General features: G+C 39.9%; 1 protein-coding gene across 5 annotated transcripts in view; it reads right to left on the reverse strand.

Annotated features, from left to right (window-relative positions):
- LOC132391588 (E3 ubiquitin-protein ligase MARCHF8-like) overlaps positions 1-16,214 on the reverse strand; it is a 534,862-nt gene that overhangs the window by 311,096 nt on the left and 207,552 nt on the right. Inside the window, exons 1-2 of one of the 5 annotated variants that reach the window (XM_059964967.1) lie at positions 10,615-10,638; positions 7,859-7,946 (exon numbers count right to left, since the gene is read on the reverse strand). The exons of 1 other annotated variant lie outside the window; for it this stretch is intronic. The gene's annotated coding sequence lies outside the window, so the exon portion shown is untranslated. Of the gene's footprint in view, positions 1-7,858; positions 7,947-8,672; positions 8,769-10,614; positions 10,661-16,214 lie in introns of those variants that run through there. 3 more of the 5 variants (XM_059964970.1, XM_059964969.1, XM_059964971.1) reach the window with 3 other exon arrangements.

Genomic DNA, 16,214 nt, shown 5'->3' on the forward strand with positions numbered 1-16,214 from the left:
GAGGGTAATTTAATTCTTCATTAAAAAGGGGGCTTGTAAATCTGTGTGTGGTAGCACACATGATAATATTTATTGGAGGATTGTGATGCCAGGAATGTCCCAGAATTTCACAAGAAGGTAATTTATTGGCTCAGATACACACATATAAAAGTCACAAGAGATTCTGCAGATGCTGGAAATATCGAACAACATGCACAAAATGCTTAAGGAATGCAACAGGTCAGGTGGTATCTGTGGAGCAAAACAAAAAGCAAATGGTTTTTTAAGCTTTCATCTTCTGGCCTCTGCCCACTTCCTTTCCAGTCTTCATGTACAGGCTTAGCCTGAAATGTCCACAGTTTATTTCCCTCCATAGATGCTGCCTGACCTGCTGAGTTTCTCCAGTACTTTGTGTGAGTTTCTCAAAATATCTATATAAAAGTTCCTTTATAATAAAGAAAATAATTGTTCTGAGGTACCGAATACAACTCATGTCTTGGCACCGAGTTCATGCTTGGCTGCTAATTTTCAACTTGGTAAGAGGAAGTATTCCATGAAGTGTCTTGTAGCAAATAATATCCTATCCTTGTGGACCCAACAGAACAGAACTGGGAATTTCCACCCTGGTTCCTATCTTTCTTTTACTCCAACTTGTCCAAGCTTCAATGTGTTACGTGGAAACAACAATAATAAGTGTGGAACAGAGTCAGGATATTAATGGAAAACAACAGAATTTATTAACACTCAAGCAGAAACATGGAAAATTAAACAAGTGACTAGCTTAAAATGAAGTTAACAGCACTATGTGTCTACAGCTCCCAAACGGTTAAACTTAGAAACAATTCTTAACAAAGTCTTACTGGAACACAGTCTCAGAATGTCAGTTCAGAAGGTTTCAAGGATTCACGGAGTAATTGATAGGAGAGACTTTTAGATTCGAAGTGTAACGAAGAGACGATCTTGAAGACGGAGATTCAAATACAGTGAAGAAGCGAGTCTCACAGAGATACGCCAAAACAGCCACTGTACCTTTCCGAAGGCGATTCGGCAGACACAGAGTACCTCTCAAGCACCGGTCTCACAAAGCGGCCACCGTACCTTTACGGTGGAACGAGTTCACGATGCAGTCTATTTCGAAGAATCTATCAAGAGTCCACAAAAAGTAAGAATTTCACCACGTAACTGACAGGAGAAGTCCCTTTTCTAGGACTGGTCACCACACACCCAAGGCTTTGCAGGGGTTTACCAAAGTGGGTGCCAAAAATCCACGTTTGGATTACGAAATGTCAGTCACCTCCGAAATGCACAGCGTTATCGACTACCCACTCCATTCTGGGTTTAATCGAAGCTTGCACTCTTCACTCTCACTAACGACTCTGCTGTCCAAACACAACAGCTCTCCACCAAAGTGCCTCTCCCAAAGTGTGTGTCTCTGGAGCAATCTCACTGCTCCTTTTATACTCCTGGGGGGTAGGTCCTCATGTGACACCCACAGAAACAGAGTCACAGGTTCCCAGTACATCACATACTGTCCCAGGAATTGAAACTGCGGTTCATAACAATTAAAAGACATATACAGGCATCAATCTACGAACGTTTGTAAAGTTCGACCTCTCTGGTGAAGTTACCATTGTAGCTGTGGCCTAGTTTCAACATCATCTCTATGACTTAAGGAAGTTAAAAGGGTAAGAAGCTAGGGGAGGGAGGAAGGAAACATCTAGGTCAGAGCTTATGCCATGGACCAAAATCATTAAGCAAGGGATCTGTGAACCGCAAGTTGGGAACCCTTGCTCTAGATAAAAAACCAGCTCCAAAGAGCAACTGTTGTATCACTCCAGAACCAACCATATTATCTGAGGCAGAACACGATCCAAAATAGAAAGATAATTGACTCAAGTTAAAAAAAGAACTAACCTAAAACAAAATAAACAGATCATTCAAATATAAAAACCTTGCTAAATTTAAAATATTACGCATATTATGCAGAAGGAATGATTACGAACAATAACATAACAGGCAAGAGATGCTTATCTCCTCAGCACCCAAGGCATAACTAGATTAACAATGCTAGCAGTTAAAAATCAATGTAATTTACATCTGGCATTGAAATTAGTTTTGGAATTGCATGGGCAGAGTGTGAGTTAGAGAGTAAAGCTTTTCGCGTCCTTTCAACATTAAAGCTCAGGTGTCATACAGATCACTGAAAATGAGGCTGTAAATGCTACCTGACCTGCAGAATTCCTCCAGTATTTTGTCTATGTAAACCCACCAGAACATTTTAAATATATGACATTGGTTTTAATTTACAGAAATATTAATGCTGCTTCTCACCTCTCAGGGTTCATCTGTAGGAATGTATGATACTGTCACTTTCTAAAATATATACCTCCATGCCCAATTGATTAAAGCTTCAGAAAGCATAACTAATCCAAAATCTGTTTGATGCACTAAATCACTCTCCACACTTAAAATGAAGCTTATTATATCTAAATAGCCATGATAAATTATGACAGCAGAGCACTTGGAAGCTAATGGGTTAGGATGAGTGAGGACCTTACACACTGAGGGCTGCAGATATTTGTTCCCAGAGTGGTATCCTGCCCAAATTCAGTAAGAGTCACTGGCTGGTTGGCAGGCAGGAGAAAATTCCAACAGCAGTAAGCCAGGACTCAGTGACAACAAAAATAGTCTCCTGCAGAAGAACTCCAGGAGAAGATTCCCTATTGAGTGAGGAGGGGTGCTGGGGAGTTGAACAAAGTGGTACCTACAGCAGGGTGGCCCATATTTTCACAAAGCTCCAAAGGGAGTTCCTGCTGTTCCAGCTAACAGGAAATTGATGCAACACACTCAAAATGCTGGAGGGACTCAGCAGGTCAGGCTGCAACTATGGAAAACAGTACAGTCGGCATTTCAGTCTGAGACCCTTCATCAGGACCAGAAGAAAAGATGAGAAGTCAGAGTAAGAAAGTGGAGGGAGGGGAGGAAGGACCACAAGGTGGTAGGTGAAACAGGAGGGAGGGAGAGGGGTGAAGTTGATTGGTGAAAGAGATACAGGACTGAAGAAGGGTGAATCTGAAAGAAGAGGACAGAAGGCCATGGAAGAAAGAACATGTGGAGGAGCATCAGAGGGAGGTGATGGGCAGGTAAAGAGGTGTTTATCAGGGGAGAGGGGAATGTTGGGGTGTTCAGGGAAGGAGGGGTGAGAAGAAGATGGAGTTTCTGAGGACCCAAGAGTTGGTGGTGGGACATGAGAGACATGGGATTGCAGAGTGGTGGTGGGAGAAAGGGAGGCTGGAAATTGATCATTAGTTCCTTATGGTTTCCATACTGTTTTAGCCTCCCCTATTTTTGGGCAATGCCACCGTGCCCCCTGACATTTTCTCACATTACTTCCAGCGCCTACCTGATTATTACTGAAAGAGTGACCATTACTATGGCCTTGAAGTGAATTTTAGTAAAGCTACAAAACAGAGAACAAAGAGAGAGCAAGGAAGAGCAACAGGCAATGACAAAGTTGTGAAAAACACACACACACACACACACCCAAAAAAAAACAGGTTTAATTATTAAATGCCAGAAAATACGAGTTTCAAACATGGAAAGACAATTTCTTCTTAAGTGTATTTCCCACACGCTTCATGGTTAAATAGTCAGACACGGTTGACTCTAGCTGCTGAATTAATTGATGAAATTAAACTGATTACTACTGAGGAATGCAAGAATGCCACGTGACCAAGGAATGCCTGAACTGTAATACATAAAACAGAAAAGGGTAGATGATAGCATGATCCCGCCTAAGAAAAATTGACAAGATGGTTGACATGCTTTTTCTGATATTGATGATTGATCTGACACTCTAGTGTCACAAGCTTGCAGAAACCTTAAAAAAAAACACTTTTTAAAATAATTCTTTCCCAAGTTACAAGACGGTACATGGTTTTCCAAGATCAATAGCTCCAGGCATAGTGCTGACCTTTCCTACCAGATTCCTCACACCATCCCATGACTTCCACACAATTTTAGCCTCCTTTATTCTGGCAATGTCCCCCCCATTCCCAGCAGTTGACCACCTTTCTCTACACGCAATGCTTATCTGATTATCGCTGAATGCTGTGACCTGTAAAAATATCAATGCTCTGGAAACGCGCTTTATAACTGCACCATAAGATGGTTGAATATGGTACTCTGTGGACTGGAGCCTGTTAGCTAAGCAGATTTTGCAGCAAAGCTCTGGTAATTCACAGCAGCTGCACATTGCCAGTGCTTTACAGCAGTTACAAGCCAATTTAGCTGAGAGGATTGCCTCAATAATTAAGCAATCTGTTGACTGTTCCTCCTTTCTGCAATGCAGCGATGTCACCTGTCAAAACGTCCCTCAAATCATGTGAGGTCAGCTGGTGAGAATGAAGGATAGTATTTTGTGCCATTTATGTTGAATTGCCACTTCCAAAATGAGAATGGAATTTTGGTCATTAGGACGTCATTCAAAACAATTGCAACCTCCTATTTTTAATGCTGCATTTCCAAGTCAGGATTACCACACAAAAACAGAAACAGCATGTGCAGGAGAGGGAAAGGACTCGCCTTCCCAAACTACAATCCCAAATCAAACAAAATGTTCAGATCACTGGAGAAAAGAACCAAGAGACCTGGTACCAGCTTGGATTTGTGGTAACATTTTGCTGCTATTCATTACTGTCTCATTTCCCAATGGGTATCAAAATAATTACAAAGGACTTAGAGCAGCCTAGCACAGGAACAGGTTCACTGGACTGCAACGCTTGTGCCAACCACAATGCCAAATAAAACTAATCTCATCTGCCAGCAGATAATCCATATCCCCCTATTACCTGTCTGTTCATGTGGCCATCTACACACCACATAAACATCATAAAGTGGACTAATTTATAAAATGGTGCCTCCCAATGGAATTATTCATGCTTGGGGATTTAAATGGCTGTAAATCTGGCAATTCCTGCTACATACTGTACATTCGTACATGACAATCTCAGAAGTTAAGTTGGGGATTCAGAACACCATATCCCTCCACTTGTTTTGACAGTGAACTCTACATCAGGTTCCTCAGCACTGTGACGGGCTAACACCTCTCACTTCATGTGCTGGATCTGCTGCACAACGTGACAGCCCAATGATTTCGAGGAATTATAAGGCTATGGACTGGAATGCCAAAGATTCTTTCTCTAAAATGAATCATAGATGATTTAGCTGCTGCTTGTTATTATCTTATGTTTAAAAATGCTTAACTACTCTTTTTTTTAGTTATTTGAATGCAGTCAATTTATGTTTTACTTAGAAGAAAATTATAAAATTTTCTCAGTTTTTTCATCCTGCAAACCCTGGCAACAGTCTGCATTGGCTGTCAAAGTTTTCAGGAATGTTTTGAAAGCAGGAATTTCCAGTGCACCATGGTCAACTATATTGCTGCATTGTTGTTTTAAGTCAATGAGATCAGACCTTTGTGTTGAACCAGCTAAGTATGGACTTGTGGGTGCATTGGGCTCTGTGTCTGGGTAAGAGATCTGGGTCAGCAAGAGCAAACACGAGGAAATCTGCAGATGCTGGAAATTCAAACAACAACACCCACAAAATGGTGGTGGAACACAGCAGGCCAGGCAGCGTCTATAGGGAGAAACGCTGTCAATGTTTCGTCTCAGCCCGAAACGTCGACAGTGCTTCTCCTTATAGATGCTGCCTGGCCTGCTGTGTTCCACCACCATTTTGTGTGTGTTGTTTGGGTCAGCAAGACGTGGCTTTCTATTATTAAACTACATGATGATCAAAACAAGTGTCTTTGAATGGCAGATTGAATTAGGAATCTATCAATGATCATTTCCACTAAACATTCAACATTGCAGTGGCATCTTCCAAAATTCTGTTTCATTGACTTCACTTTGAGAAACAGGGTACAAATTGTAAATGTAGGTATAATGATCTTAGTGCAAGCAACCAAGGATGAACAGCTGTCCCTTATAACATCTGGTACTTTGCCTAGGTGATTATGATGAGGGTCTATGAAACTTTAAAAAAACTGTAGACTGAAATTTGAACTAATTCGGAAAATGATGGAAATGCTCAAATCAAGCAACATCAGGTGAAAGTTTACTTTTCAGAACTGGGAAAGAGAAGGTGATGGGCTTGCACTCCTCAAAATTGAAAGAACAGAATGTTGAGATGATTTCTGATGAGACTTTTAAAATATATTTTTATTGAAGGAATGACACAATACAGAATACATAATGGATATTTTTCTCCATTTTGCTTTTATATCTTACCCCTAAACAAACCTCCTCTCACCTGCCCTTCCCGAACATACCATGGCAGCTAATGTATTTACAGTACAACAATTCACAAATGCAAGTACGGACATTTCACAGTCATACCCCCACACTACTTCAAGACGAAGGCCCAAACACATCCACAACATGTCAGATGATCCAGAATACACTCATATTACAATTCATCAACCACCCTGTGAGGTAAACCATATGTGTATTAAAAGGGAAGCAATTTCCCAAGTACAATCAAATGCCCTCAACTAGTAGGTAATTCCTTATGACTCCCAAATTATGACAAGAAAGGGCCCCATTTTTAATAGAACTTTTTCACAGAGCCCCTCAAAGTGAATTTAATCTTTTCTAATTTCAGAAAAAAAAATTACGTCCTCTAACCGAGCAGCAGCAGATGGGGAAGTGGCAGATTTCCAGACCAGCAAGATTCTCCTACGGGCCAATAGCGGTGTATATGCAATGATATCTGACTGGCTTGCATTTGAACCCAGAACATCATCTGCCACACCAAATACAGCTAAAAGTGGGCAAGGTCTCAGTGTCACCCCCAAAACCTCACTGATAATTTTAAAAACCAGTGCCCAACAGCCATCAAGCCGAGGGCAAGACCAAAATGCATGCACTAAATCAGCCAGAGAGAAGGAACACCTGTCACAGCCAGCGTCTGTCCCAGGATATATGTCAGCAAGCCTGGCTTTATTTAAATGTACCCTGTGTAAAACTTCAAATTGTATGAGCCCCAGTCTAGCACATGATGATGAGGAATGTACCCGATTCAATGCTTTTGTCCAATATTCCTCAGCCAGATCCATACCAAGGTCATCCTCCCACATAGTCTTAGTTTAGATCTTGAACTCCCAAAGACATCAGCTGAGAGTATAGTACAGAGATCAGCCCTTTATCATTAAAGCTAAGAGTGAGTTTTTCCCACAACGTAGCAGGTGGTAGATCAGGAAAAGAGGGGAATTCTGATGAGACTTTAAGCAATAAATTATGAAAGAATAGTCAAAAGGCAGTGGTGAGGGTGTGGAGATGTGCTGGAGAGATACTTGCCCAGCCCACCACTGGGAACACAGTGATAAGTATTTGCCAGTAGAGAACCATGTTACAAACTATTTTAATCACAGAAATATACCAAAAATGCAGATGTTAATCTTTCTTCGAGGGAATTGCTCAATATTTTTGGCAACACTTTGACATATCCAACAATGGAACAAGTGATCTATGTGGTCTTCTAGAGCACTTCTTGGGAAGAAATAGCATAAGGGAAAAGCAATATAAAAATTATGTGTAAGGGAAACATTCATGGTGAGTTTGTCAGTGATGCTGTTTGCCCCATCCAATCACATGCACTTTGCATAAACCAGCTTTGTTATAATCCAAAAAAAAATTTCATGCACCAATCTGAGACAATTTGAATTTATATAACTATATAAAATTCTCAAAGCAAATAATAGATTTATACATATAAATAGGTAGCACTGCACATTACAAAAAATGACTCTTCACTTCATGAATCACCTTCTCCTTTTTCTAATTCTGAATTTATTATAGATGTAGAATCATCTCACCTGATGCTAAACTAGTGGAGCTAATTCCATCTCTACCAGCGGCATGAAATGGGCTTGCAGCAATACCAAATTATGACAGTCAAGATATCTGAATCAGAATCAAAATCAGGTTTATTATCATCGGCAAGTAGTGTGATATTTGTTAACTTAGCAGCAACAGTTCAATACAATACATAATATGGAAAAAATAAGTAAATCAATTACAGTATATGTATATTGAATAGATAAAAAAATCATATAAAAACAGAAATATTATACATTGAAAAAGTGAGGACGAGTTCATGAGTTCAATGACCATTTAGAAATCAGATGGCAGAGGGGAAGAAGCTGTTCCTGAATCGCTGAGTGTGTGACTTCAGGCTTCTGTACTTCCTACCTGATGGTAACAGTGAGAAAAGGGCATGCCCTGGATGCTGGAGGTCCTTAATAATGGACACTGCCTTTCTGAGACACTGCTCCTTGAAGATGTCCTGGGTATTTTGTAGGCTAGTATCCAAGATGGAGCCAGCTAAATTTACGATCCTCTACAGCTTCTTTCGGTCCTGTGCAGTAGCAGCCCCCCCCCCCCATACCAGATAGTGATGCAGCCTGTCAAAATGCTTTCCACAGTACAACTATAGAAGTTTTTGAGTGTTTTTGTTGATATACCAAATCTCTTCAAACTCCTAATGAAGTATAGTCTTTATTGCGTTCTTTATAGCTGCATCAATATGTTGGGACCAGGTTAGATCCTCAGAGATCTTGACACCCAGGAACTTGAAACTGCTCACTCTCTCCACTTCTGATTCCTCTATGTTGTGTTTCTTGGTCTTACCCTTCCTGAAGTCCACAATCAGATCTTTCATCTTAATGACGTTGTGCTGTCTTTACGACAGTTATTTAGTTTATAATATTTTCGCTTAGTAATTCATTCAATAGTATTTTCTAGTTAGAATTAGAAGTGTTTAAAGTATATTCATTGCATGTAAAATATATCGGCATGCGATGACGTCACATCCGGTTTCGCCGCGTCTTGTGGGAAAACACCGGTTTGAAATTAGCGCGAGGGTGGGGGCTTACCACGAGGCTCACCTGAGCAGAAGCAGTTTTGCAGGCATGAGAAATCACAGTGAGAGCAACGCTGTAAGTTAATAGATAATCGATATATTGAACTAAGATGTTAATGCTGATCCTGTTAGAGGTAACGACGGTAGATAATGTTTATGCTTTCGTTAGTTAAAGAGTCGCGGATAGTTTGCATGGAAGTGTATTTAAAGTAGTCAATGGAGCAGGTAAACTCTCCCTGTATACTGCACCTTAGTGTAATGTAGTTATAGTCACCTTTGCAAGTATTTACACTTGAAATGTGATATTAAGGAAGGAACAAATACTGTATCAATCTTGTATTGTTTTATCAACAGTTTTCACCATATGTTAATGTGAAGAGTGAACAGTAAATGGTTAATCTTACTGCGATCTGGTTCTTATTAACTGTGGTTTATCCGGACGTTAAATTCGGCGTTTCGTTACACCCGAAGGAGAACGTGACAGACGTTGAGTAAAAGGTTGTTGCTGCAACATCACTCCACTAATGAGCATATCTCTTCTCCATCTGAGATTCTACCAACAATGGTTGTTCATCAGCAAATTTATAGATTGTATTTGAGATATGCCTAGTCACACAGTTATGGGTTCAGAGAGTCTAGAGCAATGGGCTAAGCACAAACCCCTGATGTTACCTATTGTTGATTGTCAGTGAGGAGGAGATATTATCACCAATCTGCACAGTTTGTGGTCTTCTGGTCAGGGTGTTGCAGAGGGAGAGGTACAGAGGTCCAGGTTCTGTAACATATCAATCAGGATTGTGGGAATGAAGGTGTTAAATGCTGAGCTATAGTCGATGAACAGCATCCTGACATAGGTGTTTGTATTGTCCAGGTGGTCTAAAGCCATGTAAAGTAAAGAGACATTGAGATTGCATCTGCCATTGACCTATTGTGGCAACAGGCAAATTGCAATGGGTCCAGGTCCTTGCTGAGGCAGGAGTTCAATCTAGTCATGACCAACCTCTCGATTATGCTAACCTAATGACTATTACTACTGAGCAATAGTCATTAGGCAGCTCACATAATTCTTCTTTGACACCTGTATAATTGTTAGCTTTTTGAAATAAGTGGGAACTTTCACTCGTAGCATTGAGAGGTTGAAAACGTCCTTGATTACTCCTGCCAGTTGGTTGGCACAAGTTTTCAGAGCCTCACCAGGTACTCTGTCGGGGTACTCCATCTCAATATATGGCAATGGTCTCGAAAATAGGGTAAGAGGTAAGAAGCGGGGTCAAGAAAGCATTTTTACTCCCATCACGTGGTTGAAGTCTGGAACACACTCTTGAGTATTGGAGGCAGATACTGTCACTGCATTAAGAAGAAAACAGAACATTTTGTTGAACAGTACCATCACAGTACTGCCCACACTAATTAAACCAATGGTTCATAATTAATCTAATCTCTCTTCCACACATATTGGCAAAACCCCTCCCATCTCTGCGTCTGCATCAACTTATCTATGAGTCTCTTAAACAATCCTATTGTGATGGTATTGGGTTTACAGTCCTGAAGTTCCAAACTCAAAATGAAAATCATAAGCCCCATCCAATATACATTAGATAGCTACAGGTACCCTCACTAAAGAGAGGTTATAATGTATGCACCTACTCTTCAAAGCCTAGATTACTTCACTGTTTATACACCACAGAGAATCTTGCTGCCAATACTCACTATTTGAGCTGTAGGTCCATGCTCCCTACGAAGGAGATACTTCCACCTACAAAGTAGTTTAAATACAGTTAATTTATCTTTAGTGATACACATTTAAATTTAGATAAAATTCTTATTACATATTTAAAACTCACAGAGGATTTCTATCTTATTATGGATTTCTGAATTACAAAAGATTCCAAAAAACAAAGGATTTCCAAAACACGGGTACAATTCTATAGGCTAAATAGGCATACCAATGAATTACAGATGAACAAATTGTCCTTCACAGAAATTGAAAGCTATTCAAGGGATTCTAGTTCTCCCCGTCTTTCTGTCATTTTTCTCATTGTCCCATGACCATTACCAACTACCCTGACTGCTCTCTTTCATTTGTAATATAACATCACAGTGTGTGTTATTTTTTCAGATACCTTTTCACACATATGGTCTAAAACAGTGATTCCCAAGTATTTTTGGGTTACAGTCCTTGGCTCTGCGACCACATCCACAGCACCCCTCTCTTCCTTTTCAACCATTACATAAAAACTATAAAGAATTTTGATTTATGCTGCACAGAGAAAGAAAATAAGAACTTCAAATATAAAGCAGTGATAAATACATGTAAGAATTACTCAAATCTATTTAAAGGTCCAGGTAAAATTATTTCTTCATTTAATTACAGTAGAAACAATTTTCATCAACAACTTTAGAGCATGCATTTGTAACCCAAATATTCACTACTTCATTGCTTTTTCATCTTTCAGTGAGACGGACAGGCTTGGTGCAGTGATATCAGCTTCTCAACATCAGGCTGAACGTCACCCAGAATGAGTCTCAAATCCCCATGCAGTCTGTTTCATTGCTACTGCATTGAAACTGCACTCCACTAAATACAAAGTTAAAAAGGCAATAAAGAACATCTTGATCTTTCACAGAGTGGCTTTCAGAGCTTTCTGTTTTAAATCTCAGCTTCAGCTCAGTCATTTTTGTAGCGAGATCAGTTCTTCCCCCATTCTTCCACTTCATTCCTCACTACAAGTGTCCAGGATTGGATTTATTACCCAATCTGGAATTTGGATTGACTGAAGATCCGGAAATCTTTCTGACATGTCTTTATGCAGCTCACCCAGGTGGGCACAGTATACTGTACTTGAAGATCATCGTCTAGTATTCAGCGGGTCGGACATCATTGACGGAAAAGAGTAAGCAGTCTCGTTTTGGGCTGCAATGTCATGGCCTGAAATATTGAATGTTTACCCTTTTCCAGAGATGCTGCCTGACCTGCTGAGTTCCTCCAGCATTTTGTATGTGTTGCTTTGGATTTCCAGCATCTGAACACTTTCTCATGTCTGGTACTCTTTTTCCTTCTTCACATTCAGAGAGGCTCCGAAACTCGTGTTACGAATGTGGAGCAACTCTGAGGGGCCGAAGGGTTCAAAGTCGCCCCCTCATTTTTGAGAATCTCAAGATCGCTATTATTTTGGGTCTGAGACCCAGGAAATGAGAGAGAGACACCCAGAATACACAACCAGGTGGAATTTCTCCTGACATAAGCGGAATGGAACCACTGATTACTGTCATTGTCTCTTGGAGAAGGAATTGTGTATTGAGTACTGTACTATTCATTGAAACCCCTCAGGGGGAAACCAGAGTGGTCTGGCTGAGGGATTGCATCATCCCAACCTGATTGACATCTGAGACCCCGTGAGTAAGGATAAAAGAGGGGTCTGGGGAACACCCCTTTAGACGCACCAGGAGAAACGCTAGAAATCCCGTGACAGTGTTTTATAGCAAAAGCCGGTGGGGGCTCGTGTGTGTCCTCCCTTGCCTGGGTGGCGGGCTCACCACGGAAGAACCGTTTAGCTAAAGGAGAGGTTACAATTGTACGGCCAAGACAACAAGACACCTGACAGATAGAAATCATAAAGAAAGGTTGGCAAAACCCGTAGCGGTAAATGTTCCCATTCTCTTTCTCTCTCTCTCTCCAACAATTGCAACACAACGACAACCAAAAAGACGGCAGCTTGTGTGAACTGCAGTGAACTTTATATTTCCATCGGACAATACATTATCCCCTAGACAACGATAGAGCTTATTTCTTATTGATTATTATTATACCCACACTTTTAGGTTCAGTATTGACAACATATACTATCTGTATTTTTGCATTAATATTATTTTTGTGTAGTTTTACTAATAAATACTGTTAAAAATAGTATCATCAGACTTCAACTGACGTCTCTATCTTTGATGGTAAGTCACCCAGTTACGGGGTTCGTAACACTGGAAAAGGTTATGACAGCCAATGTTCTACTTAAATAGGCTTGCCTGGACAGAAACGTGGAGATGTCTGATTTGACTTCAATAAGATTCACAAAGTTTCCTTGCAATTAAGACTGATTTCATTAAACTTTGCAAGTATTTCTGACAAATAAGCAATGTCAAACCTAATATTCTTGAGTTGATTATTGAATGAAACATCTGGGCCTTCAAAGAATTTTATCACTGTTTACTTTTGAAAGCCATCTGACTTCTGTGTGCAACAGAAAACATTCAAACTGTTCATCATTCTTTATACAAAACTCTCAAAATAGTCAAGAATTGAGAGTATGAGACCTGATTTTATAGTACTGTGATAACAGTATTTAATGATTTGTATAGCCGATCACTTAACCTTTTTACAACAAGATGTTATCTGTGAATTACACAGTGAATGGTAAATATGTGAGGCACTCCTTTTTTTAAGAAAGTAATAACTCCACAGTGGCATCCTGTCATTGATGGTGCCCCATCTGTTGCACAAGCAATAATGCTGGTGAGTGGAATGTCTTTCTCTTTGAAAAATTGCTTATCAACCAGAAATATTTACTACCATTTTGTATCTGTTTCTAGTCTGCTTGCAAATAACAACTCTTGAACTATCTTTTATGAAATGAACATAACCAAGAAGTAAAGATTCATTGCCCAGCAAAGTTGACTCATCCAAATGCAGAGAAATTTCTGTTGTCCTGGGTATATTGTGTCTTCCGCATTCTCAGACATTTTGTCCATTCATCTTTGAACAGAGCTATCACTATTGCTTTAAACATTTGGCCCAATAACTTATGCAAAACCGCACTCAGAAATTACCTTAATGATGGCAGAATCAGATCTCCAATTGAATGGGGCTTTCCAGATTGAGCAAAGAACAACGAAATGTTATATAAAGCACACAAACCGTTAGTGTTTTGTTTGAAGTGCTGACAAACATATTTTGAAGTGTTTTCCATTTTAGAATGTTATCATGACTGAAAATAAGCCAACTTCTTGTTTGCTTTATCAGCGTGTATTCTCTTCAAATGCTCAAGGAGCCTGGATGGTTTCATTGCCTCATTTGAAAAATGTTTGACTCAACAGACACACCGGCTGCTATTGGTTGCTTGGTGCTGGTATAAAATCCTATTTCAGTTACTCCACACTCTACTGTCTGTAGGAGCCTTGTATCTATTTTCTGACTGCATTGTATTTTGTGGTGTGTCTATTATAGTAATCTGGCACATGTGTTGGACATGGTAGAAGCAAATGAGTATACTTATGTATTTATGCTTTGTTTTAATTTAGTTTAGACTCATGGAGAGAGAGTGAGCCACGTGAATGAAATTTTTTTTTGTTGACTGCTAAGATTGATAAGATCGCTAACTATGTGGTTAACTTTGCATATTTTGCTAATTACACTCAGTATTGCTAAACATGTCATTAGACCGCTAATCAGACCATTATACAGGTGTCCCCCATTTACAAAGGTAAGGCATTCCTATGAAACCTTTCTTAAGCCAAAATGGTGTGAAGCGAAGAACCATTAATTTATATGGAAACAATTTTCATAAAAGCGAAAATCCTCTTTGTAATGCAAAAACAGGTTACTAATGTAGGTCTTTTGTAAAAGCAAAGTGGTGTAAAGCGAACATTCGTAAAGCGGGGGACACATGTATCACTAATTTAGTTTCATTGATTTTACATTGCTACAAAATCGTTCATCTTTTGTAATGGAGGACCAAATGCACCTTTCTCGATTTGGAAACTTGTTATTTGGAAGTGCATCGTACAGTGTTGATTACCCTCGCTTCCTCTCTCAGTGGTGTTGGTTTGCTTTCAAGTAACCACCATACTGTCTTCACAACTTTTCCATTTGGTCTGCTTATGACATGTTCATTATGACCATCTATTGTTTAACTCCAACCTCAGGCATTGTGATCAATTAACGGGAAGTTATGATGTCATAATAGCTCAGGCCAAACCTGACTGCTTGACGGTACATAAAGTGGGGCAGTGATACCCTGGTTGGGCCATGGGCTATAGAAATGAGGTCAAGACCATTTGAAAGGATAGATTCTGAAATTTACCCCATTGAATACTATCCCGTAACTCACAGGAATTGCATCACTACATGATTAGACTATGGGAATCTTACTAGCAAACAGTGTATTACAGTTGTGAATGGAAATAATGCACGATCCAGGCCTGGAAATAACACGATTTCTTCAGTCCAGATTCCTCATGGTATGCCAAATGCAAAAGCATCGCATTGTTTTCCAACAACTATAGTGCGCTTTGAGAAAAGTCTATGAGAACAGTGGGGTAGCAAGCTATGAGGTTATTATGTGATTATTGAAATCAATTATGAACCACTGAGGAGCGAATGCTTATAATAAGCAATTCATTTCTTAAATTAAGCCTAGAATCCCTTACCTGCCCCTCTTTCTACCTAGTGCCCCACTCACCACCCCCTTTATCTTTATCATCCCCTTGGAAGCTCCCAGCACCTGCAGAGACATGATATAGCCCACTATGAGAGCCACTGGTCTAAAAGCTTCTGATGACAGAGATCCCAAACATCCAAAATTAATGCTGCGAAGACTGACTCTTCGAGTACACACATCTTCCAACTATTAATAGATCAGATACTGTATTTGTTGTGCATCTGTAGTGATAGTATTAATCTTGTCTGTGAACTTGCTTGAATTAAATAACTTAGTCAGTTTTGTCTGGTTTGATTCGGGTCTTTTAACATCACCCCACCCTCTTATACTGAATCTCTTGAGCAGTCACCCCATGCTGCTCTCTATATAGTCTACACTCTACAGACTGTGCTCTTTGTTTGCAAAGCTGTCCTTTTAACTTCAGACTGATTATTGCTTGCCATTTACATTAAGAACTGAAGACTGGCTCTAATTTACCACAAGAAGCTGAACAAAGAATATTTGTTGGAAGTTTATCTTACTCAAAAACAACTTTTTGATCTCTAGCAGTGTCATCTGCTGTCCCTCACACTATGTTATCTGTCTCTACCGTTGCACCTGGCATTGCATTTCAGTCCTCCACCACCCTCTGTGTTAAAGCTTTGCCTCACACATCACCTTTATACTTTCCCTCTCTCACCCTAAATACATGTACCTGTAGAGCTAGACAGTGCAATCCTGGGGTAAGATACAAACTTTTTCACTCGATCTATGCCTCATATAGTGTTATAAACTACTATTAAATCTCCCCTCAGCCTCTGCCATTCTAGATATAACAGTCCAGCTTGTTCAACCTCTTCTCACAACACATGTCCTCCAAACTAGGCACCATCCTGGTAA

Source organism: Hypanus sabinus, chromosome 3, assembly GCF_030144855.1.
Source record: "Hypanus sabinus isolate sHypSab1 chromosome 3, sHypSab1.hap1, whole genome shotgun sequence".
NCBI lineage: Eukaryota > Metazoa > Chordata > Chondrichthyes > Myliobatiformes > Dasyatidae > Hypanus > Hypanus sabinus.